Here is a 27309-nt window from a genome sequence, read left to right on the forward strand (position 1 = left end):
ATGGTGGCTATCGGTGTGCCCAACTAGACCCAGCAATCCTCCCCAACAGGGTCATAGTTCTGTGTCCTACCTATGGTTTGAGATTGGAGGCCAATGAAAGGATACAGACTAACCAGACTGTAACTGTACTCAGAAACACTCAGCCTCAAAAAATAATAAGTATAATGGAAAGGACAAAGTCTCTTCTGCCTTGATCAATGCACGCTCCTTCCCAAAGCATAGACACTAAATAGCAAAACTGTTAGAAAATCATCATTTTGAACTTCTATTTATCACGGAAACATGGGCTGACTCCTCTACAGGCCCAGATATCTGTATTGCCACTCCGGATGGCTTTGTTGAATACAGATGCAAAAGAGTAAAGAAAAGAGGGGGTGGTCTGACTCTCATATACCAAAATGACTTTTCAGTCAAGATAGAGACGATTCCCTCCATGTTGTGTGAGGCATTTAACTTTAATATAATGCTCATTAATCATCAATCTTTTAAGTGGATCCTCCTATATCATCTACCGGGCCCCAGGGGAGATTTTCTATCAGCAATAGGAAACCTTCTGGAACCCGTTGCAGGTGAATCTAATTGTACCATTCTGGGGGATTTGAATTTTCATTTAGAAGCTCCCAAAGATAAGGATTCCATAACCCTTACCTCGGAGTTAGGTCTTTCTCAAAAGGTCACGAATCCTACGCACTCAGCTGGGCATACACTGGATGGTCTTTTCACGAACAATGAGCAGATCTCTATAACAGAGATCCTCCCTCTGACGTGGTCAGATCATTTTGCAGTTTTATTTGATATCGAGATACTGGATTCTTCCTCTCCACTCCCCAGCTCAATCCCCCCCAAACATGAGGCATGGAGTGGGATAGATCAGGCCCTTCTTAAACAGCATCTAATTAGCACCCAACCAGAAGAGTCTCCTGACCCAAAAATGGCCTCCACCAATTACACGGAATGGCTTCAAAATGCTTTTACTAGTCTAGTACCGTTTAAAACGGTCTCCAAAAACAGGAGGGCTCCATCAGCGACTTCGTTCTCTGAGGCACTGAGGCTGGAGAAACAACGCTGTAGGAAACAAGAAAGGCGTTGAAGCCTAGAGTATGACAACCAGGAGAAATCTCTCTACAAGCTGGCACTGGCAAATTACAATTGTCTTGTACTTATAGAAAAAGGCAATTATTACACTAGGAAAATAAACTGCACAATAGTCCGTTAAACAGCTGTTTCAGGTAGTTTCTAAGTTGGCAGGGCCAAGCATCCCAAGTACTCTGCGACTCGCTAGCCAGTGACTTTCAGAATAAGGTAGGGCAAGTTTATTTGAACTTCATTGCCGCCACGGTGGGCTGGAATCAGCTGGTCGGAGATAACAAGAGTAGGGACAGCTCCAACTTTATGGAATTCAGGGCAGTTTCAGTGGATCAGATCACTGATCTGGTTAACACCAGCAAATCAGGCTCCCCATTTGACCCTTGTCCCCCGTCAGTCCTGAAGCTGTTTCCAGACCTAATAGGCACCAACCTGGCCCATATTTGTAACGCTATGTTCAGTTCAGGCACCTATCCTTCCATATGGAAAAAGGCCTCTATTCTGCCACGGCTAAAAAAACTAACCTTGATCCAGGAGGGATCAAAAACTGTCGACCCATTGCGCGTCTCCCTCTACCAGCTAACCTCTTTGAAAAGATCATGAACACTCAGCTGGCACTATTTATTGAGGAGAATAAGCTGCTGGGTCATGCACAGTTTGGCTTCAGGAAAGGACATAGCACAGAAGCAGTGCTCATTAAAGCGTCGGATGAAATTAGGTTTGTGATGGACAAAGGGTGTGCCGCAGCCCTGGTGCTATTAGATCTATCAGCAGCTTTCGACACGGTTGATCATGCTACGCTGATCAATCGTGTCTCAGCCTTAGGCATTGGGCACAAGGCCAAAGTCCTTCTGTCCTCATTTCTATCCAATCGCAACCAGTCAGTTAGTTTGGGCGACTTTACCTAACCAGTTTTCTCACTCCCATGTGGAGTTCCGCAAGGATCGTCGCTAAGTCGGATATTGTTTAACATCTACGTTACGTACTTAGCACGAGTAATTAAATTATTTGGAATGGGTCTCACGTCCTACGTTGATGACACTCAATTGGTGCTTGCTGTGCATAAAAATGGAGATGCAGTTTCGGCCAGCTTTCATGATGGCATGCTGGCCATTAGTACCTGGATGTCAAATCACTGTCTCATATTTAACTCAACCAAGACATAAGTACTGGTCTATGGAAATCTTTCCCCAGGATGGTCTCCATCCTGGTGGCCAGATAATTTGGGATTACCCCCAATCCCTGTCAAAAGGTCCAGGAACTTGGGTGTCATTTTTGATGACAGATTATCTTTTATACATCACGCGAACGCTGTGCTCTCCTCATCCTTTTATCTGTTAATAATGATAAAAAAATTGTTACCTTTTGTGCCGGCCAATACCAGAAGAAAGTTAAGCGGTGCTCTGGTCATGTCTAATGTTGACTACTGCAACAGCCTGTTAATTAATGCAGGCTGTAGTTGGTACAGAACGCAGCAGCCAGGATGCTGTCTGGTACTCCCAAGTTCAAGACCATCTCTAATGTGGTGCGACCGCTCCATTGGCTGCCCATAAGAAGTAGAACGGAATTTAAAGCTCTTTGTATTACCTTCAAGGTAATTCTCAATACAGGTCCGGAATACTTAAAGAAAGCCTTTCTGGCTTACACGCCCATCAGATCTCTTCGCTTAGCAGCTGCTAAACTTCTGGTCGTCCCTAAAACCAAAAAATCCAATTGCGGCGACAGAAACTTCATAGTCACCACATCCAAATGATGGAATTCTCTTCCCTTGCAGATTAAGGCTAGTCCTACTCTGCTATAATTTAGAAAACAAATAAAATCTTGGCTTTTCAAGCAATAGGCTTTTTCTCACCAGGCACTGCTTACCGTTCCAGCATATAGCGCCGAGATACCTACGGGTATTTGTGCGTTTTACAAGTTGTTAAATAAATAAGGGTATTTATGGTTGCCACAGGACAAGGGTTCTGACGTAATCGGAGACAGAAGAGGTTCAGGGAGAAAAGTACTGTTATGATGTTGAAGAATCGATGTCGACAAACAAAGAATTTAACAAGTTGGCCCCGACAAAAATCCTCTGGGCACCAATAAAGAGGAATGAATGACTATTGCATTTGTAAAGCGCATCTGTCGCTCCCAGAAAAGCATCCTGGCACTGATCAGGCAAAGGCAGAGTCCACAACAACAGGAATAAGAGAAGAACATAAATATCATCAAATTAGTGCGTGACACAATTGATCAGAGGCCGTGAAGATCCAGGTTCACAGAAGTTTCTTAAAAAGAGGTTCAGAGTCAATAAATCTCAGATGTCTATGGAGTTGATTCCAGGCCTTGGTCCCCAGGACAGCAATAGATTTGCTACCCATGGTCTTACACCTAAAGGTAGGATGGGTGAGAAAATTGGGAGATGAGGATCTCAAGGTCCGAGAGGTAGTGTAATGGATGAATCTGGAAACTAGATATTTTGGCCCAAACACTCTATAAGCTCTAAAAGTGAACAAGATAATGTTCAACAAAATCCTCCTATGTACTGGCAACCAGTGAAGGGCTTTAAGAGCAGCTTCTGAAAAATCTGTTTTGTGGCACCTGCATATAGACTATTGCAATAGTCCAGTCTGGATGAGATTAATGCAAAGGCCACTGGGTCAGATGTACAACCCTTCTTCAAGAGGGTGTTTAAGCAATCATAAGTGGGAAGGGGTCCCCAGGGGACCCCTTCCCCTTTGCGAATGCACGGGAAAATATTCTTTAGGGGCAGGCAGTGGTCCCAGGGACCTCTACCTGCCCTTAAAAAATTAAACAAAAACGTTTCATTTTTGCTTTTTTTAAATGCATCCCGTTTTACTTTAAAGAAAACGGTCTGCATAAAAAAAAACACTTTTATTTATAAGCGGTCCCGGACATGGAGGTCTGCTGAGCCCAGCAGGCCACCATACCTGGGAGGGCAAGCCATTGCTAATGGGGTCGCAAATTGCGAGTGCCTCATTAATATGCATGAGGCATGCAATTTGCGACCCCATTAGGAATCGCTAACAGTGTCTCAGACACTGTTGTACATGACATTTAGCGACTCGCAAATTGTGACACGCAATTGAGCGCAATTTGTGAGTCGCTAAATGATGTAGTCGTACATCTGGCCCACTGTCTTTCTTGCTGCATGGGGGAACGTAGTCAAATAATTGTTTTCAATGATTTTATTAAGTTAAAACACATTCCTGCCACTGCAAGAGCTTTTTTTGGACAGACTTGCGATTCCTTAAAAGGAAAATCTTTCAAAGATTATAGGGCTAAAAACCTCAAACAAAAATAAACTTCCAAGACAGGACATAAAAACTTAAGAGAGCAGTTTGATGAGTAAGTGGAAGCTGTATCCTGCGAGCATCTCCTGCGCCACAGGAAGAACAATAGGAGCAAGCACATAATCATTATTACGAAGACACACAACTGCTCTTTCAAAAGGACCTTTAGCAGGAAATTGAAGCAGACTTACCCTCTAAAGCATCCCCACATGATGACTTAGGATTGTCCCATGCCCTATCAGGAGATTATCTCACACCTTGCAAGGTGTGGCTAAAACATGAATAATCCTGTTTTCTTCTGGTAATATTACTTCTACAGAGGAAAAACCAGTACTTGTCACTCTGATATCGAGTGATTTAGCAGGGTAGGGAGATATTGACGGGGCAACGATGAGGGTTGACAAAAATATAAACCATCTGCATTGAGACCCAGCATACATCAAGCATAATTTACTACCAAGCTATTCTTCTCACCACTACTTTAAAAGGGAGAACACTACAGCATCCATAGCCCCCCCTTGACCCTTCCAACCTCATCAAGGACAGCAAGCATCTGGATGCCGCGGGTGGAAGATGGAAAGAGCAACAGCTCAGTGGAGGAACAGTTGATTCAACACCTGTCAGAGAAATTAAAAATATACCACCATTTTGGTACAGGAAGAGAAAGCCAAAGCTAGTAGGGTAGTATACAACCAAAATAAAATTATACAAAAGAACACCAAGGTTCTTCAAGAAGAAGTGGATGAAATGTTGATTAAATGAGCTTTAGAAAAGGTACCAAAAAGGAAAAAGAAAGGGAATTTATTAGGATTATTTCCTCATAACCAAACAAGATCTCACCTTAAAACCAATATTGGATCAAAGAATCTTAAACAGATTGTCAGAAATAGAATGATCAAATTGGCAACTTAAGAGAGGCAATGCCGATGTTCAAAGAAGACTCAATGGCAACAGTAGACCTCAATTATGCTGACTTCAACAGCCTACTAAAAAGGACAATAGCAATTATCTCTGGTTTGTGATGGGAACATCCATTATTGTTCAGACTACTTTTTTGGGATAGTCAGCATGATATATGTGTACCTTTACTTGGACGTCTGGCTGATAAAAGGAAACTCATTCCAACAAAGCTAGAATGCCACAAACCAGGCTATCTGCATCTGATTTTCACTTGATTTCGCTGTTCATATGAAAAAATCCTAGAACCCCAATCCTTTGCAGAACAAGATATTTCTTGGCCGGAGGTAGATATACCCAGAGCAACAGCTTTTCCCATTCAGAAGAAATTTTGGGCATTACAGGAACAGATTCACCTCTACTGTGGTTCACAGTCTCTTTATTGAGATAAGTTGTGCTCAAAGCATCTCACAGCAATCGCGTCATATGCATAGTTAGTAAGTGAACTACGGATACTAACCATTCAAAAACTATACCTTCAAGTTCACAAGATCAAGGTGGTAAAGCAAACAAGCCAAACTTCACCCTAAGATTGTTTACTCTTTTTTATGTAATTCAATTTATTTTTCTACCCAAGCTGTTTCAGCAACAAAAGACGCACGCAAGAGGAGCACTCCTCACACTAGCTCAGCAGTTCTTGACTCTTGACTTCCGTGGGTTCTTAATGAACCACAATTGGAATCTGAAGGACCCCCACCTAAACACCTGAAACTCAAAAGAATGCCGAAAGATACAAAAATAAGTATAAAGCAAAAAAACTACAAAAATTATGAAAGTTTCGTTAATGCACAAACAAAAACCGAGAATTTAATGGGGAGGTTGGAGATTTTCAGAATGTGATTTTATTTTTCAAATACAAATTGGTATGCTAGGCTCTCTTATATTGCTTTACCTTCTGTGCTCACTGATGGAGTTTTGCTTTTGTCTGAGCATACTAGTGCTTCAGTGAAGCCAACAGTTGTCCACATTACTGTTTGCTGTGCTTAGGCTGCTCTAACGAATCAAATTGAGGATACACGCCTAATGTTTAGCCTCCAGTTTCTAATATAGGCTTCCAACCACAAATTCCCCACCTTATAATACTCACCAGGAATCATACTGGACCTGGAAAATCACCAGTGTTAATGTCGAGCATCATCGTCTCGGAGTCAGAGAGGAGAAGAGGTTCCTCTGGAAGTGGCGCCAAAGACAACGTAGATTGTACTGGGACCAGGAATGGTGAAGGCACTGGTGAAGGGGGTCAGTCTGCATCTGGAGATGGATCCAGAGGGCTCGGCTGGTGTTGAGGGCAGACCCACCCATGGTAATCCAGCAGGAGCACCTCTCGGCTCAGTTGGGCCAGAGAGAGAGCCATCGGAACAAAGATGGAGGGCATGGCATCTTAGAATTCATTGAGTTGGGCAGGAGTCACTCCAGCCCTGGGAAACTCTGGGAACCGTGACGTGGACCTAGTTGTGGGCTCTGTGGGTTTGTTGGGAGACTTGTACCTAGCACACTGTGAGCAAAGCTCTAATAAGAATCAACAAAAAAATAGAAAAAAGTGATAAAAAAGACAAATTGCTCTGCCATAGAGTCCATCCTTAGTGCTGTCTGTGCCTCCTGAACCTGCTTCAGCTTCAACTCTAGCTTCATGTTTCAGCGGTATTTCTCCAGCCTCATGCGAGGTACAGTGCTTTCTTCAGGACTTGGATTCCTGCTGCCCATAGTTTAGCCCAATTTGGCCCTATATATGGAACCTATGGTGTTGTGAGGGATCCTTTCACATTCATTCACATGCACACACATTTATACACAAGATCTTTATACTGAACATTCGGAATCCAGTCCTCTCTGTTTGGGAACCTGTGGAAATACAAGTCATAAGAAATGAAACACACACCTGTATAACTGATTATTGCGATTGGTTGGTCATAAATACTTTGTGCACATGTTTTTGTGCAAATATATGTGCTGCATAGACACACCCATCATTGCAAACATGTGTTACATGAATAAATGCATAGACCTCACTGTGCACAGTGCTGCTCGAGTGTGGCTTGTTTATATATCATGCGCATTAATTCATCTTACCCCTAATAGGTACTGTAATGGGCCCCATGGAAGGAAGTACAAAAGGAGCCCTGTAATCACACATTGTAATGTTAAGAAATATGAGGTTTGTTGTAGTAGTCTCACTAAAGTAGAATGAGTTGTTTAAAGTAATGAAGTTTTAGAGAACCAACAGGTAAAAATAAACTTGAGTCCCCAAGAAGGCATGCCATCCATGTTCCTACTTGTGTTGTGCTTCTGGATGATATCTGACTGATATGCAGATCTTTTCTATTAGTGCGAATCCTGTGTGCATGACGTGCCCTGCCCGGATCCCACACGTCTCCAGTGCATGGTGTCAGACATACAGCATTATGATGTAACCAACTCATAACATGATGGTAACCTAAGCAGTAGGACACTTTTGTAAGCTCCTAAAGTTGAATGAATGTAATACCTTTGTATACCGACATAGGCTCAAGTGGTTGAAGTAGTGAACACTCCTGGCCAGAGTCCCTGCTCTCTGCCCCTGCAGTTACGCTGTTGTGCCACTGCCGCCTACTCCTCGCCGGTAGGTGTTCGAGGCACGCTGTTGGCTGTCGCGTTTTGTGCCCATTGACCTCCTTCTGTCTGTCTCTCATTTGTTGTGCCTGGTGTTCGTCTATTTTCTGTGATTCTGTCTATTTTCTGTGACTCTGTTTTGTTCGTTTTGTTTTTGCCCCTTTTTCTCGTCGTTGTGCCTGTGCCCTTTGTTTCTTTTCCTCCGTGCCTGTTTTCACTGCCCTTTTTCTGCCGCTGCTGCCTCGTGGCCCCTCCCTCCCTGCCGTTCCTGCTCCCACCTCATAGCTCTGCTTCCCTTTCCCCTCCCCTATTTAATAGTGGCAAGCCCGTCTGTGCCCTTCTGCGGCTGACGGTGACCAGCACCAGAAACCCTGGTTCTCCGACCTCCCACAGCTACGACTCAGCTGCCATCCTCGCACTCCACCCCAGAAGGAACAACAACTACCAGCTGTCTATGCCGAGTACCACCCACAGCCAGTTCTCCTGCCGACACTGCTGACAATCTTTCACCGCCTTCCCCACCCCTACGACCGCCAAACCCACACCAGACATCAGCCCCACTGAAGCCCTGAAGTGCATCCCCCTCAACATGCGCTCGCTGCACAGACATGCTGTAGAAATCTGGGACCTCCTTGACACCCTTCCGCCAGACGTTGCCTTCTTCACGGAAACCTTGACCAACGGCTCCTCCGCCCCGCCATCCCCACCACCCTCCCTGATGGATACAAGATCTAGCGGAAGGACAGCCCCAACTGCCCAGGAGGAAGACTCGCCATCGCACAGAAGAGCTCCCTCCAACTCTCCACCCCCAGCACAAGTAACTCCCCCTCCATCACCGAACACCTTCACTTCAAGATCCTGACCAGCCCCAGAACAACGTTTTGTGGCACCCTCACCTACAGACCCCCCGGTCCCCGTGCCTCATTCAACACTGCCATCACCGACCTCATCGTACCTCAGCCCATCACCTTCTTGGACTACATACTAATCGGAGACCTGAACTTCCACCTCAATAACCTCAGCAACCCCGACTCCACCGCCCTACTAGACAACCTCACCAACATCGGACTGAAGAAGCTTGTCAGCACCCCTACCCTCAAGACAGGACACACCCTTAACATCATCTTCGCAAGAGGGGACAACGTCCACTTCAGCCACTCCATGCAGCCCCTCTGGAAAGACCACCACTGCTTACATTTCTTGTTCAACACTTCCACCGCTCACAAACCCACTCCTCACCCTCTGCGAAGGAACAGGAGCAAGGTCACAGAGGAGCACCTCAATTCCACACTCATCCATGACCGTCTTCCACCTCGACCAACACAAACTTTGCAGCCACTGAACTACACCGGTGGATCACCAACTGCGCAGACAAACTCGCACCCCTCCGCAAACCCGACAGACAACGCCCGCTGAAGGCCACCTGGTTCACCACCAACCTTCAGAATTGAGACGCACCTGCAGACGCCTCAAAAAACGATGGAGGAACAGCAAAACCACTGAAGACCAGACCACCTACAAGAACGCCATGACCGAATACCACCAACTCATAAGATCCACCAAATTGACCTTGATCCGGAACAAAACCCTAACTAACTCCAGCAACTCGAAGGAACTCTTCAGCATCATACAGCAACTCACCAAACCCCCAGCGAGGCCATGGATGTCGCACCCTGCTAGGACCTCTGAAACATGCTTCCAACTGAAAATCAAGACCCTTTACGACAACTTAAGCGAACAAATTCCAGAAACTACCTTTCCATCTAGCAATGTCAGCTAACCCACCATCACTGCCTGGACCCCGGTCACCAACGAAGACACCGCCACAACCATGAAGAGCACTCACTCAGGAGCCCCCACGGACCCATGCCCGCCGCACATCTTCCACATAGCCACTGCCGCCATGGCACCTGAGTTACAACGCACCATCAATGCCACCTTCCAAACTGGCACTTTCCCCGAAGACTGGAAGCATGCAGAAGTCAAGCCCCACCCCAAAAAACCCTCTGCGGACCAAACGGACCTGTAAAACGTCTGCCCCATCTCTCTCCTTCCCTTTGCAGCAAAAGTCACCGAGAAGATCGTCAACGCCCAGATGACAAACTTAATCGAAAAGAACACCATCCTCAAGTCTTCCCAATCTGGATTCTGCAGTAACCACAGCACTGAAACTGCCCTCCTCTCTGCCACAGACGACCTCTGCACACTCCTTGACCAAGGCCACACTGTGGCTCTCATCCTACTAGACCTCTCCGCAGCCTTCGACACCGCCTCTCACCGCTCTCTCGCAGCCAGACTCCACGACGCCAGCATACAGGGAACTACCTTCCACTGGCTCCGCTTATTTCTCGCCAGCAGAACCCGAAGGATCAGACTCATGCCTTTTCTCTCTGAACCCACAGAGATCAACTGCGGAGTACACCAAAAATCATCGTTCAGTCCTACGCTTTTTAACATCTACATGGCCCCGCCCGCCGCCGTCAGACAGCATGAACTTAGCATAGTATCCTATGCCAACGACACCCAGCTCATCTGCTCCCTCACAAATACACCAGGCTCCGCTTCAAGGAAGGAATGAATGACGTCGCAGCCTGGATGAGCAGCAGCTGTCTGAAGCTCAACTCGGAGAAGACAGAAGTCCTCGTCCCCACCCCCTCAGCCTGGGACAACATCTGGTGGCCCACCGCATTCGGCAACCCCCCCACCCCCATGGATCACACCCAGAAACTCAGCATCATACTCGACTCCTCCCTCACTATGACCCACCAGACCAACGCCGCCACCTCCTCCTGCTTCAACACCCTCCGCAAGACCTTCAAGTGGAACGACCCCGAATCCAGAAAGACCGTCACCCATGCACTCATTACAAGCAGACTGGACTAAGGAAATGCCCTATAAGCTGGAATCAACAAATCCCTGCTAGGCAAAGTCCAGACCATCCAGAACACAGCAGCCAGACTTGTTCTTGGCGTCCAATGACATGACGCATCACCCAACACTGGCTCCCCGTCGTGGATATAGTCATGTTTGTGTGGCGGGTCTGCGTGTTGTTAAAGTCAGCTAACGTATGGGAATCATTGCTAGCGTCAAGAGCTCCAGATCACATATTACTATCCTGTCCTGATATTGCAATCGGTCTTGCTTATGAGGCACCCACTTGTATCCATGGCATTTCATCATTGAGACCCTAAATGTTTGTTTAAATGTAGTACATACACCTTTGCTCCTTAATAAGTTATAACCTTTGGGTAGGGGTATAGTTATTGTTGGAGATCATCATCGCTGGAGTGACCCACCTAAGATCATTGTCACTATGTTGACGTTCGAGGAAATGTGCTCTCATCCTGGTATTATGTTGGTGTCTGAAACTACTTCTATGCTCTCCAATGTGAATGCAGATCTCTCTAGATATCATACCTATGTAGCAAAGACTGCAGGGGCATATGATTACATAGATCATATTGTCCGTGTTACAATTGGTATGTGATCTGATTTGAAATGTCTTGTCTAATCCTAGATCAATAGTTTTGGTAACAGTAATGAAAGGGGAGATGCTACATCTGCCACAGGGATAGCATCTGATTACATTTGGAACTCCCCATAATGTTGTTGTAGCTTTAGTCTGGTTCTGTGCTGGCTCCGGTGGGCACTGGTAAATTCCTGAAGCTTTTCACTCATTTGAATGAAAACAGGAGAAACTGCCAATTCTTGCCACTGTATTGAGAATCTTCCAATGTTTTTGTTTATTGTCACCTGATTGGAGGTAGCAGAGAAAGTCATGACATGTTATTTTCTGATTTTGTGGAGTAGGATAAATTTTAGAGATCCTGGCGATTGCTATAATGTTCTCGTTTTTGCGTTTCTTTACAATATTTCATGGTTATTTACATGTAGTCAGCTTTTTAGACAACTCTGATGCTTGTTTATCTTATCTAGAGATGGTAGAACAGATTCATCTGATTCTTAAGAATTGTCCGAAAATAAGTTCTTCTTTAGTACTTGTGGATGGTGGCTGTCAAATTTAAGTAAACATCAGAGCAGCTCTCGAAAGGCCATTTGTTAATTTTGCTACAGCAAGTTCAGTCTTTTTGGAAAAAGGAGCCATAAAGAGTGCCCCTGCTTAGAGATCAGAACTGGGTGTTACTACCATTATTTCCTAATGCCAAAAATGCTGCACGTTTTTGTCATATGTTTGATCTCAAACTCTCAATTTATTCCTGCGGAAAGACAAATCCAAGATGCTTTCGCTGGCCCAGGTTCTATGCACCCTGGATGCAGGAGACTGAATGGTAGTGTTAGACCTGCAGGGTGCCTATTTCCATGTCTTGGCCCTGCAGGCCCACAGGCGCTATCAGCAGTTCAGGGTGGGCCACAAACATTTTCAGTTTGCCATGATCCTATTCGGCTTCTACATTGCCCCTTTGGTATTCATGAAGGTGATGGCGTGGTCCTGCATCCTGTTAACCGGCCATGCAAGATGGCACATGTGTGCTCTGCAGTTGGATCTGATATCTGAATGGGCCCAGCACCAAGGGTGCCTTGTCAGTTTCCATCTCAGTTTCAGGGGAGACTGCAGAGGATCAGTAGTGGCTGCTTTGCCACATTTGAACCAGCAGCTAACCCTGTCCCTACCCCACCTAGCGGTGTTGTTGGTGACAAACGAGCCACTGCTGGGCTGGGTAGCTCATCTGGGAGAGGTGGAGATTAGATGACTCTGGTCTCCGGCAGAGCCCTATCTCCACATCAACGTGCTGGAGTTGCTGGCCATTCGCCTGGCGTTGAATGCCTGCCTGACGTCCATCAAGGTAGGCTGGTTCAGGTCCTCGCGGTATTGCAAGAAGCAGGGCGGGTGGGGTACTGGGCTCTGTGACAGAAGGCCCTTTACCTCTGGAACTGGTTAAATTATAAGGACATTTTCCCGACTGTGCACCACTTGATGGGATCTATAAACGCCAGGGCAGATGCAGTCAGTCAGCAACGCCTAGTGGAACACTAAAGGGCAGTTACACCCACATGTGGCTCAGGGCATCGTCCAGCAATGGGGAGAACCTTAGATTGATCAATTTGCCTTTGCAGAGAATGTCCAATGTCAGCATTTTTGCATACTGGAGTTCCCAAAAAGACTCTGTATGAAACAGTCTGCCTAGAGTGGAGCACAGGACTCCTGTTTGCCTTCCCGCTGCTACCTCTTATACCCTGAGTCCTGAACAAGATCAGGAAAACTAGCCCAAGTCATTCTAGTGACTCTGGATTGGACCAGGAGAGTGTGGTCCCTAGAATCTTTGGGCACGAACATCCATCCTCCAATCAGTCAGCTGCTTGGGAGAATCTTATGTCGCAGCACAGGGCAGCGTTTTGCACCCAGGCAATGTATACCTCCATGCGTGGAGATTGAACTCCACCAGTTGACAAGATTCTGTCTCCCTCAAGATGTAGTGGGAGTGAACCCTGCAGCCATTTTGTCCTACAAAGTCTTAGTATGCTGGACGCTGCAACACATTTGTTGCCTGGTGTGGTGCCTGTAGTGTGACCAATTGCTGGCCAAACTGTCAGATGTATTGCTCTTTATTTTATCTTTGGCCCAGCAAGGATGGGCCCAGTTGAAGGCTATCTGTCTTTCCTTTCAGCCTTTTTGTATTTACTGGATCTACCATCATTGTTCTGATCATCTGTTGTGATGCGATTTCTCAAAGATTGGGTCCACCTGTGTTCCCCCTAATTCCTCTGTGTTGGCACATTGGACCTTAATTTGATCCTTACTTTCTTAATTGTCTTCCTTTTTTTTGCACAGCTGTCCTCTATGTCTCCTGACCCTGAAGACGGTCTTTCTTACCATGATAGTCCCAGCTTGCACCATGAGTGAGCTTTAAGCTTGATCAGTCAAGCAGCCTTACACCACCTTCCTGTCTGGACAAACTGGCGTCTAGAACTTTCTACTAAAACTTGTGACTTCCTTTCATGTTGGAGAGTTCATCATTCTTCTGACATTCTTTGCCCCACCTCAATCCACACAAGAAGAGAGACTCCATTGTCTGGACTCCAACAGAGTACCCTGCTTTTACATCGATCGTACCAAAGACCATTGGTGGATGATCAGCTACTTCTGGGGTTATCGGGGGCAAAGTAGTCCAGAAAAGTACTTTGTTCCAGTGGATAGGCCTCTGTATTAAGGTCTGCTACATGGTGGCCAAGAAGCAGCCTCCAGAAGGGTTGAGGGCCCCTTCAATCAGAGCTAAGGGTGCTACTACTGCATTGGCACATGGGGTGCCTATCCTGGATAACTGTCTTGCTGCAACGTGGGCATCCGTGCAAATGTTAATGATACACTACTGCCTTGCCAGCCACGTCAACCGGGAAGGGCATTTTGGCTGTTTGGTCCTGCAGGTCTTTGTGATCTGAGTCATTTCACAGTCCCACCACGTTGAAGGTATTACTTTGGTATCTATTCTATAGGTGCGGAATCTGCGGTTATAAGTATAAAGAAGAAAAAGTTATTTCCTTTGGTAACGCTCTTTCTGTTGTATGGTGTATCTAACTGCAGATTCCTTACCGCCCTCCCGCAAACACTTTATGTGAACTGGGCACTTTATAATCAAAACATGTCCAAAATTACAGATGTTCTCACTTTCTCAAACTGTTGTTTTTTTTAGCTCCACATCCAAGGGTTCAGACGTTGTCCAAAAAGAAACTGGCTTATCTGTGCTTGGGTGTTGTCTGAATATCTCAGTTACCAACTCCTCTAAAAGGTTTAAGGCAATGAGCTGAGCTGGCCCTGCACAGGCTGCCACAACAAAATATATAAAAGGAAAGAGGAACCCTTGGTAACCCAAAAGACTGGGGTTCAAACAAGAAATTTTTGTACAAAGACGTCCTCTGGGAATATTTACTATCCACACCTTAGCTCTCACTCGTAGTCAAAGTCACATTTATTCAGGTCCAATATTACCGACCACCTCCAACCTTGCATCTGTTACGTATTGGCACAAAAACCTATAGTTAGTGGAATGAAGGTTGAAATTTATTAAAACAATTAGCTTCTCAAAACATTACACAATAAAAAAACTATCAAAAAAATCACAATGGAGCAATTACAATACATTCAATATTAAAACTAATTCATCATAGTACGATCCAAGAATATTGCACGAGAGTTTAAAAACAGACAGTAACCTTTGTCATCAATTGCCACAATCGAAAATCGAATGTAACAACATAAACCCTAGTGCCTTGCAATTCATATACATCTAAGGCAATGTTCATACAGACAAATTTGTGGCTACAGTAAAAGAGTTGACGTGTTTAGAAGGAATATTCATGTAGCACCTTCTTTCTCAAGACAGTGGTATTGTTACTCCCGTTCTTTTAAAATCTCTAAATATATTTAAAATACAACAATCAATCAAAAGCACTTCATGGATAAATCGGGACCTCTTTACATGAAGTGCTTTGGATGTTTCTGGGGCAGATTTATTTACCATCGCCTCAAGTAAGTTACAATATATCATTCTATATATCTCTTGAATGGAGTGGTGTAGATATTTATGTACTATAGAATACATGTGAGAAAAGAGGTATATGCTACCCCATGACTCTTCGAGTAGAGTATGGCAGAAAAAGTGTGATTGATTGTTCACGATGGTTAAGACAAATAGTGGGCATGTGTGGGTTTGCGGTATTGGCATAAAAAATCCTTTTCTTCTTTCATTCATATAAAAGTACAGGTAGTTTTAAGATAACTGATTTAATTATAAAGATTGCTGCAATTGAAACAATGTTGTATTTTAAATATATTTATGTTTATAGATTTTAAAAGAACGGGAGTAACAGCACAGTTTTCCTCTACGCTTTATCATCCTAAATACAGTTTTTCTCTTCACCATTACATGGGTGCAGCCGGAGAGAGAGATACAGGCCCTCTCCATCAACCTGCTGTATACTAAGTTTTTCCAAGGCAAACTGGTTCTGAGAACCTGGGCCTCCTTTCTTCTGAAAGCAGTAACTCCTTTTCCAGTCAAGCCAAAGTTCACCCTCTTGGATTTTTTCATTCCACTTCACCCTTCTAAGAAGGAGGAAAATCTCCATGGCTAGAATCTAAATGTTTTTACAACAATCATACCAGAGAACATTGTGTAGATGGTCAGGTCTTGTTGGATTTGCTGAAGCAAAGAAGGGCAAGGCAGTGGAGAAGGTAACCATTTCATGCTGGATTGTTCTCTCTATCAAAATCTGCCATGCACTGGCCAAGAAGGGACCTTCACAAGGCTGGCAGGCTCGCATCACCAGAGCCAAGGCTGCTACAACTGCGTTGACTTGTGGAGTGTCTGTTCTGGACATTTGCCAACCTACAACATACACATCACTCTATACATTCACAAAGCACTATTGTCTGAACACCCAAGTCCATCAAGATGGGCACTTTACCTGCTCTGCCTAGCATGATTTTTTGGTTTGAGACAATTTACTAATCCATGTCTTGGAAGTATTACTGTGGTATCTATTCATAAGATGAGAAAGCTGCAGTTAGAAGTATCTAGCAGAAGAAAAAGTTAATGACCTTCTGAAATGCTCTTTATGGTAGATTATCTATCTAACCGCAGGTTCCTCGCCAGCCCTTCCATCCTTCTGGTCCTGTGAACTGGACTCCTTGACTAAGTGGTGGTTGAAACCTAGTTATAATATTGTATTGGACTTCTTCCAAATGTTATATTCCCTTTAAAAATATGTTTAGTGATAGCTTAGTAACATTTGCAGTGTGGAGTGATCCAGGAAATAATATCTATAAACATTTGCAGTTGACCAAGCATTTACAAGACTACATTTAGTTCTGTAAGTCACAGTGATACAATTAACATCAGTAGGCCCACTTCTTACATTTGAATCAGCAAAAATGACATGGCAGAGAAGGACTATTTTTGCAAGGGGTTGCCAGTATCCCGATACCCCTTCTCCTAAGATATACAAGGTTTAGGACTTCCAACCAAGTTTTCTGAAGCCAGATTGGGAAGAACTGCACCAACACTGCAAGAGGCATCAATGGCATTTGGCTGTGGTAGAGTCCCCTGGGTATTTGGCAGCTGATGAGGCAAAAGAGTATGATAGGCTCTTGTTTTCCATCTGGACCCCAGTTTAACCCCTTGTTGTTATAAGATGTGTATTTTGACATTCGGGCTACTCTTCCCTGCATTGGTGAAACAGTTTACACTGGATTGTTTGGTGTAAATGTGGAATATACCAGTTTTAAGGCTGGACCATCTCATAATCAATGGCAGTCATTGTAAGAACATGACCTGACACCAAGTGTAATATGGACAATTTGCTTCTGATGCTATCCTTCCTGTGGATTTGTTTTGATACTGTAGATACTGTAGATTAAAACCTACCTACAAAGGACTCACTTGGGCTGGCTCACCATAAAGATGGAGAGCTTGTGGCTAACCTTTCAGATTCTGCCTAAAGATGGTGTTGGGTAAAGCAAAATGTGAGTTACTGCATCCAAGACCAAGTATTTAACAATGTTTATTTTTTCTCCTCCAGGTCTTACCGAGGTTGTAGAAGATTCTTCTGCATTGTTGAATTCCACAGTGGGATTTGAAAGAAGAGCATACAGAGGGAGGCTTGGCCATAGTCTTTCCCCACCACATCATACTCCTTTCGTGCCCTCAACCACCTTCAGCTCCACCAAATATAATGTGGATCAGGACCAGCAGCTGAGGGGAGGCGTCTCTATTAAAGAAACCGAAGTTTAGGGCCCAAAATGAGACTGAAACTGGAACATTTCTTTGGAGAAAGGAGAGGAGAGTCTCAAAAACTGGAATTTTTGTTTTCTGAAAAACGCATGTTAGCTTAATAAATCTAAATATATACATATATATTAATATACCTATTTTAAAAAAAAGAAAAGAACATGGCACACTACAGCAATTCTATTTGCTTCATGAAAAGTGTTTCCTGCCTGCCCAAGCATGCTGTTTGCTGTTGGAGATAAGAGATCACTTCTCCACTTCTTCTCTTCAGGTGAACAAAATTGACATGGAATGCATTTCCTAAGGACATGTTCCCACTTCCACTCCGCATGCCAACCAAGGGGGCTGGAGAAAAGAGGCAGATGCTTCTGGAAGACCTGCTTCTCCTCCCATTCACCCTCATCAGAGAGATTGCAGTATAACCTGTACAAAATGCACTATTTTATTTTCCAGGCAAGGATAAATATGTACTTGTGTGCATTTTTTTATGAATTTGTTTCCCCAGCTTGTAAAAATAACAATAAAAAAGGTCATAACCACTAGCGCCCACAATAGCACTCAAAGTCCTTTATGTGAGCTGGAGGTGTGCACAGTGTAAGTCTGCAGAAGTGGCTGGAAACCAAAGTGGGAGCTTTACAAAGAATGTGGCAACTGGCATTAAACATACCACAAGAAAAAAAACACTTTTTATATCCACACCAGTTTGATTCAACTCTCAATTCACAATCGAGATGAGTGATACTTCATTTTCATTGAATAGTCAATAAGCTTTGTGTAAAATAGCAATTTATTGTTTAAACATAGCTAAAGAGTACTAATAGAACGTAGTTCAACAAATGACAAGTGCTGTAATCTACAATACTTAGATATGTAACAGTCTACATTCTCCCATCTGAACAAGCACAGATGGCCAATGCTCCCTGCGCATAATCACACTTTCACACTCCCCTGTCTTCACTTTCACTCACTCACATTCACACTCACACTCTTTCACACTCCAGCGGGCTCACTTTCACACATTCACCCGCTCTCACTCACATACAAAACAAGCAAGATATATTTTTTTCCTTTTTATAAACCATTTAAAGTGGTTCTGAAAAGAATCGTTCTTTGTGTACATACTTGTTTAGTTATTTTTGTTTTACATGTAATGGAAAAACATAACAAAACAAAAATAGAGCCATGATAAAAGTGGAAAAACTGAATTAAACATTGGGATGTCGACCCTGCAACCAAGATCCTCTCATTACATTTGTGGACCGAGAAATCTTTGCAGCAAGACCCCTGTCACATTCACAGCATCCTTAAAGCATCTTCAGCATCCTTCATCCCTTGCATCAGGACCAGTGGGACCTGAACTTACTCCTCACATTTCTTATGTGTTCATCATTTGAGCCTCTTCACAGCTGCCCCTTATGGTTGCTCACTTTCAGGAGGATTTTCTTAGTGCCAGTCAATTCAGCCAGAAGAGTTGGTGAACTCCAAACCTCAAGTGTGAAACCTCCATTCACCTCCTATTTCCCTGACACGTTGGTGATGAGAATCACAGCTGCTTTCCTACAAAATATGGTTACTCCATTCCACATAGGTCAGTCTATCACTCTCTCCATGTTTTATCCTCCTTCCCACTCTACTAAATAGGGGGAAAGACTTAATCGCCTCAACCCCAAGAGAGCTGTAAGCTTCTACATAGACAGAGCTCGAGAGTTCGGACTGGACCATCAACTCTTCATAGATTACATTGTAAACATAAAAGGCAAGCAATCCACAAACCAACTATCTCCAGATGAACTATTCTTTACATCAAGATCTGCTATGCCATGGTGCACAAGAAACCTCCAGAAGGTATTCATGCTTGTTCTACTAGAGCGAAGTCATCTATTTCCGCTCTTTCTAGAAGCGTACCAGTAATTTTTTTTCTTTCCAGAGTTTTATATAGCGCGAACTTGACCAGAATCAGGTATTGGAGCACTTTACATAGCACCAGTTGCATTTCATGAGGACACATTTATTTTTGTTAGGCAGGTCACATGTAAAGAGTGACCTGGTCTTTCCTTCACACTTTTGCTAAACGTTATTGCTTAGATTCTGAAGTGAGAAGGGATGGACACTTCACATGTCTGCAGGATTTGTTTTTTGTATGAACAGACATGCAACCAGGAGGATGGCTTCGGGAATCTATCCAAAAGGTGAGGAATCTACAAGTAGGTGTATTTATCAGAAAAACAAGTGACTTACCTTTGGTAATGCCTTTTATGGTGGATATAGTATCTATCTGCAGATATATATATATACACACACACACACACACGTTTTTAGCAGGTCCCCACAACTGCTGAACTGCTGATCAACAAACAGGACACGGACACCAGTTATGTGCATTCATTATTCATTATTTCTTTATTTTGCTAGTGCTCAGCATGGCAGATGATGCGTTTCACCCATCCAGTGGGCTTTATCACACATATATATATATTCACTTAAAAAACCATAGGTTTCACACATGTTATAGTTAGCTGGTCATTTCACTCGTAAAACACCATTGAAATTCCCCCGTTATAGTTAGTGCAGGCAACTATAACTCACGCGACCGCAATCCTCTGCTGATGACGTCAGATATTACATCACTGTATTTAGACACTTATATACCCATGTCTTCTTCCATTATTTTTAGCTATACATATATTACAAATATTTTTTTTTCAGAAAGACACATATGTCATCAGTGATGTAATATCTGACGTCATCAGCAGAGGATTGCGGTCGCGTGAGTTATAGTTGCCTGCACTAACTATAACGGGGGAATTTCAATGGTTTTTTATGAGTGAAATGTCCAGCTAACTATAACATGTGTGAAACCTATGGTTTTTTAAGTGAATTTGCAAGGTTTTTTAAATGCTAATTCCTAGCTATAACGTGTGTGAAACCTATGGTTTTTTCAGTGAATTTGTACGGGTTTTTACATGCTAAGTTATGTATTTATTTAATTTAAGGTTTCTCACCGTGCGCGTACCGTACGTGCACGGTGTGCTTCGCGCACCATGCACGCGCTGTGGGCGCGCGGTGCACTTAGCGCACCGCGCGCCCACGTTACGCAGTTCGCGGAATTTTTCCGTTTCTACCGTACGCGCACGCTACGCGTACTCCGCGATTTTTCGCAAAAAAATTAAAGGAAATTTTGGCCCTTGGGGGTCCTTCTGGGTCCCCCTGACTAAGGCTAGGGGGTCAGGAACTGTCCACCCTGCCCCCTTTACACGTTCTCCACCTTTGTTTTTCACCCCCTCAGACTGCGAGAGACAAAATGGCGGCCGACACTTCCTGGTTTCGACCGATTCGAATGTTTACTAAGATCTAACAACCAATCAGAATCGGGCTCGCGCACGGCAGCGTGCGCGTACGGTAAGTTTTACCGTACGCGCACGGAGCGCGCTTATAGATATATATATGCTTTTAAATGCTATTTACTTAGGAAATACTGAACAGATTTACACCAGACCTGCAAAAGGCACATCCCTGACCTGAGGACTACCTCTCTGCCAAATTTCAAGTAATTCTGTTCAGCCGTTCGGGCTGTAGCTTGGACTAAAGGTCCTATGGAAAAATGCATGGGGAAAACGCATTTTGGGACCCCCCCTTTTTCTCAGCTCCCGCTTGACGAATCCCCCCGAGACTTTCAGGGAAGGAGCGGAGCGGAGAGCCCCACCTATTTTGAAAATTTCGCGAGGATTCGGCAATCGGCGCCAAAGTTATTCCAAATAGAATGTTGCAGATTTCCTATGGAAACACGATCCTAACTATAACTATCTACTAGTAGATAATATATCTATATATACTCACAAGAGCCCCCCCCCCACATGCCCCAGGAACCACCACCTCCCCGGGGCTTTCTAAATGAAGGGAGGTGTGCCGAACAGCCCCCCTCCATGAGCCCTCGATGGCCCTGGGGACCGCCACACCCCAGGGCCGGCTCCTGCAGTGTCCTGGGGTGCCCATCCCCAGGACACTCCTGTTGGCTATGGCAATGCGGGAGCCAAGCGGCTCCCGCCCTGTCATAGCAAACTCTGCTTTGCTTCATTGAAGTGAGAGCAGGGAAACCTGCTATCACTTCAATGAAGCAAAGCAGGATTGCTTTTCCACAAGGGGAGCTGCATGTCAGCAGCTCCCCTTGTGGAAAAGCAATGCCGGCTCCCACAGGAGGCGGGAAGCCGGCAGGGAGTCCCAAATGGAGCAGCCAGGCCCCGGGGGATAGGGTCACCAGGGCCAGAAGTGGCCCGGGAGGGGGGCCATGCGGCCCCCCTCCGCAAGAATGTAAATAGTTTTTTTTAAACGGGAAAAGGCCGGCCCCAGGGGATGGGGTCCCCGGGGCCATAAATGGCCTGAGGAGGGGGTATTTAAAAAAATAATAAGGCTGGCCAGGTCCCGGGGGATGGGGTCCCCGGGGCCAAAAGTGGCCCAGGAAAGGGGGGAAACACAGCCCCTCTCCAATAACAGTCATTTAATTAAAAAAGGGAACCGGCAAGTCGCCGGAGGCCCTGCCCCTTCCCTGCAGCACTGTGCAAACGCACCCCCTGGCGCGTTGTAAGTTGGGGAATTAATTACCCTTGAATACTCTCAGCTGTATAACTGAAGCTCCAGCCTGGGGAGTGCTTGAAAACTGAAGAGAATCCCTGGGTGGTCCTTCCTTTTTGAACCTGGCACACTTAGGGCCAATACTTTGGCATTGGGCTAGTTTGGGGGAAGCTGCTTTGCTTCTGCAGCCTCCCTGTATTTTTTGACATGGTTGGTGGTGGCTCCGCCGTCCTGTGTCCACCACAGAGAAACAAATGTGCAAAATCAAAGAGATCACACAGGGCACTATGGGACGCAGCTCCAGAGTAGTGAATATTTAATGAGCCGGGGACAGCTGCTGCCTGTCTGTTTCTTTTTCCTCGCCGCATTGCCTTTTCTTTTTTATTTGGGGTGCCCACCCCTGGATGCCCCAGTAGGCTCCCGGGCAGGCAGCCTCTCCTTTGCTGCCTGCAGAGCCAGGAGTATTCTTCTCTCCTGCCTGCTCCTGAGGGCAGGGTGTTTGCTGCTGTGGTGGCCTGCCGCTCACCAAAGACAAGGGCACGGGAGCAGGGCCCACTGTAGGGGTAGAGAATCACCCGGAAGCGAAGTTCCTCTTGCTCAGAGGTCGCGCCAGGGGTCAATGGTCACATTCTTCTTCAATTCATATCTCGGGTCCCTTTGGGCAAATTTGCTCCATTTGGCCTCATTTTCCTCCAGGTGGCCTAGCCACCTGGGGCACTTTGCTTAGGCCTTCTTGCCTCTAAAGGGAACTTTGCAAGGGGCTGATTCTATTGGCTTCCTGCGCCACCCTTTGTTTTCTTTGGGCTACTCTCCTGCTTGGTGTAGAAGTTCAGTTCTCTACCCCAACTAGTCCTTTGGGGAGGTAAGGGGACCAACTTCCCTGATCCTGGGGAGACTCCACTGATCCTGAGGGCAACTGTAGATAGAGTCCTTAATCCAGACGGATATCAGGGGGGTCCTCCTTACAGCTGTCCATGACTGCCGCCTCCAGTGCCAGTGTCCAGCAGAAAATTACAACAAAGTGAGAGCTCTTCCACTTGTGCAGGGCCTGTTAAGGGGGTGATGAAGGTTCCAGAAGTGAGGCACCTCAGGCCTAGCCTGTGGTGCCACATCACCTCTCCGCCCCTGTCCCAATCTTCCTGCACAGCCTGCTGGGGCATTTCAAACTGGCGTCACCCTGGAATCCCAAGTCACATCTGCTCTGGGGGCCTAAGCTCTGCACCCTGCTGACATGGTGCAATGAATCTGCTTTTCACTAAAAGAACACACCCAACCCCTGCACTCCCTTTCTGGGAGGCAATTATACCACTGCACATTTAAAAATACATTTTGAACAGCACTTCCTAAAGACGAGGAAAGGACACAGCACTCCCTTTAGGCAAGGCAAGAAAAACAAATTCAGGTGCTGTGCAACAACACACAAGTTTATTAATGAACAGTAGGCCAAATATATCAGTAAATGTAGATTCATTAGTATCAAACACTTTTAAATGAACAAGTAAAATCTTGGGTTTATTACACAATGCTCTCTAAACAAAGGCGGTCTCAGATGCCAAATGCACAAGATTATACATATGTATACACAGCAGAGGATTACTCTGGATGTCCACCTCCCACACCACAAAGAAAACACCTCAAATGATCAAAGCCACTGGCTAAACATCACAATGGCAATAACCACAAAACTCAATACACATCTCCTGGTGCAAACACTGCTTCTGCATCTTAGCCTACCTCTGACCGGGGGAGTTCACAGCCGGGGGGGGTCACTTCGACATAGACACGTCTGCCCTCGCTCCGATTCCAAACTCCCAGTTTCTCAGTCTACAACCCTCAGCTTTAAACACACTAGAAGATTTGTGAAAGACCTCCTCCCAGCGACAGAGTAATTTTACCAGAACTGGCCAAGTTCCAAGCAAGCATCCCCATGGCAGTAAGGAGCTCTCAAGTCCCTTCCTCCATTCTCACATCTTCCAGCCTCTATCTTGACGAAGCTCTCACAAGGCCTTCCAGAGTATATTAAACAAAAACAATCGCTCAGGAAAACAGCAAGACCTTGAATGTGAATAACCCAAACAACTTGCAAGCACTGCGGTGCATGCAGAGAAACAAGGCAAAGTCAGACATGAGGCCCTGTCAAAGCCAATAGTCAAAGTCAAAGAACAAGATGACATTAAGCCACTCCAAAGCCAATAGTCGGAACTCATAATTCACATAACCCAAACACCATACACATTTCTGCACAACTGCTTATAGCATCACTTACTTTATCTCTCATTGTCCTATAGCATCACATACTTTATCTCTCAATGTACAACACCAAGCACATGTGTGCACCACCGCTCACAACACTGCACTTCAAGACCAAAGAGTACATTCCACACCTCTCTCTCCCTCTCACACCTTCTGATATTGGCAAGACTGTTCTACTCCGTGACAGCTCCCACTGAAAGACAGGAAGATTACGGGAAAGAAGAGAAGCAGGCATATGCAGGACCGTCCTACATTAAGGCTAGGGCAAAATGACACACTAAAGTCAGTTAAAATGGTGGTAGTTGAGGGCCATCAAAGGGTGCCAAATCACAAGAGCGCCTCTTTTATTGCACATGGTATCTCCCACCAAATCTTCAAAGGAAACCCCCTCTTGTGTTGGCTCCAGAGGTCTGGGTTCCCCCTTTTGTGTACTGGGCTTTGGCAGGCCCATCCCTAGTACAGTACAGTGTGACAGTTGACTGATTAACGCAGATCATTCCGTCTCACTCTTTTCCTCATCAGGAGCTGAGTGAAGCACTGTTAATTACTACCTCTGTGTGGGAAGGCCTCTATTCCTGCTGCTGGTGAGAAATGTAATTAACTTGGCACAGCAGAGTGACAAATGGCCTGGGCACTGATCCTGAACTGAGCTAGAGAAATATGACAATCCTGGATGACCCTTAAGCTGCACGGATATCTATTGGGAAATTGCAGAATTGATTGCCCTGTATCGGTTAAACCCCAATTCGAGGTGTCACTGTAGGTCAATGGTAAGCAAAGCTGCACTCTAAGCCTTCCCCATGGGTGAATAATAAAGTGTCATTGCAGACAAGACAGTAAACCACACAGACTTTCCATGGTCAATATCCAGTCCTGCAAAGTCCCCTCTGCACCAGGCTACCTGTGCGCAGTTGACCATGAGAGGAGTCTCCAACCCGCAGCCCTCACATATGTGCACATGTGTAACCAGATATGTGCCCCTTTGCCCTTGCAGAGGCCTTATTTTAAAAGTGGACACTGGGGGTAAACATGCACAGTCCATTTATCATGAGTTTACCATGGGTGAGTCACAGGTTGTGAGGTTCATCCATGGTAAAAAGGTCACATACCAGGGAGTCAAAAAGCAAAAAAAAAGTCCAGGTGGATTTGATGGGCAGAAGCCATTTCCTTACAAGTCTCATTCCCTCAATTTTATCACTTTCGTGTTTTTTTTAAAGATATGTCTATGGAACTGGGGGCAAACATCTTTTTGGCTGCCAACTTAAAGGCACAGCATTATAAAACCCTGTTTAATTTGTATTTTACCCCAGCTAAGCTGTTCAAATGGGGGAAAAGAGAGTCGGATGAATGTCCAAGGTGCGGTTTGGGCCCGGCTGATAGCACACATATGTTCTTCTCATGTAATTCTCTCAGTTTGTTAAAATGGGGGTGGATTGAGGAATTTTGGCAAGAAGTAACTAATCAAGTGATTATTATTACCGCACCCATGATGTTATTTGGATATGATAATCGGGCTAAGCTGTCAAGACCCTATCGAGATTTTATATTTATTACAACAGCAGTCACCAGGCTTTTAATAGCTTCAAGGTGGAAGGATAATGAACCTCCGTCATATATGGCCTGGCTCCATAGGCTATTATCCATCCATATGCAGGAGCTGGCTTTATATAAGTGTAAGGGGTGGCGGGCGAAAGAGAAAGGTCATCAGATCTGGGGGCTAATGACCAGTTGGATTAAAAAGGATCGCAGGGTTACCGCCAACAGGCTGGGAATCGGTTAATAATCCTTTTGATTTCAGCTACGTAGGATCTCTCGCCGTTTCTTCCCATGCTTTAACCTATTAGCTAATAACACAAAGGGCCCCACGACGTCAGCTCAGCCGCTGCGGTAACTGCAACTGTAATAATTGTTGTCAAGTTGAAGGGGGGTTGGAATAAGTTGAATTACAGACGTATCTTTTTTTTTTTTGTATGCTCCTAATGTATCTTGTTTTTCTTTTCTGGCTGAAACTAAAAAAAAAAAAAAAATTAAAAACAATTTCATCACTTTCACCGTTGTTTGGTCCATTATTATTTTTCTCTAAACCCCTCTTGGTGCTTCCAGGTGACCCTAGGGTCGCATGGAGCACTATAAAAACATAAGAATAAAATAATAGCAGTGTCCATCATTCTTAAGAAGAAAGTTGCAACCAATAAGCCAGTGGGTGAACCATGGTACTTTCACTCGAAGGAAGTACTACATTGAAATAATGAAGATTTTCTTTAAAATAGGGTAAATGGGTAGATAATCATGATCTTTTAAAATATTAACAGAGCGTAGTTTGCCTGCAGTAGAGGTGAACGAAGAAGTTGTCAGCTTTAAAGAGAAGTCTGATCATTTACAACAGCAGTAACCTCTGACAGAAGCCTAGATCCCAAGCAGTCAAACCGGCATCTCACATTCCCTCCCTAGACCATCCAGATTATCAGAAGCACTGCATAAAAGAAACATTCTAGGCCTGGGTGAAATGTAAATTACCTCAAAGTAATTATGACATTCAAGAATCTTGCGTGAGAGCAAACCTCAAAATTTCCATTATGGGATTTCATTTAGTTTTCTCCTGCTGAACACTAAATTGCATAGAAAATGTTTTGCCTTTAGACATTTTCTGCTTGAACACGTGTTCTAGTAACTCGTGTATGAAAAAAGTATTGCAACAGATGGGCAGTCCACAAATCACACTAAAATTGCAATTTCACAAACCCCTCAGTTTTCGACCAATTGGGTCACGGTATACCAGTTTTGCCTTTCTGAGCAATAGTTATTGAGCAATACAC

The 27309-nt window shown here is 44.8% G+C and overlaps 1 pseudogene; it reads left to right on the plus strand.

Moving 5' to 3' along the window:
* Window positions 1-1568: 1568 nt before the first annotated feature.
* LOC146770976 (cytochrome P450 2J2-like) overlaps window positions 1569-27309 on the plus strand; it is a 68261-nt pseudogene continuing 42520 nt past the window's right edge.

The sequence above is a fragment of the Triturus cristatus genome, unplaced genomic scaffold, assembly GCF_964204655.1.
Source record: "Triturus cristatus unplaced genomic scaffold, aTriCri1.1 SCAFFOLD_742, whole genome shotgun sequence".
Classification (NCBI taxonomy): domain Eukaryota; kingdom Metazoa; phylum Chordata; class Amphibia; order Caudata; family Salamandridae; genus Triturus; species Triturus cristatus.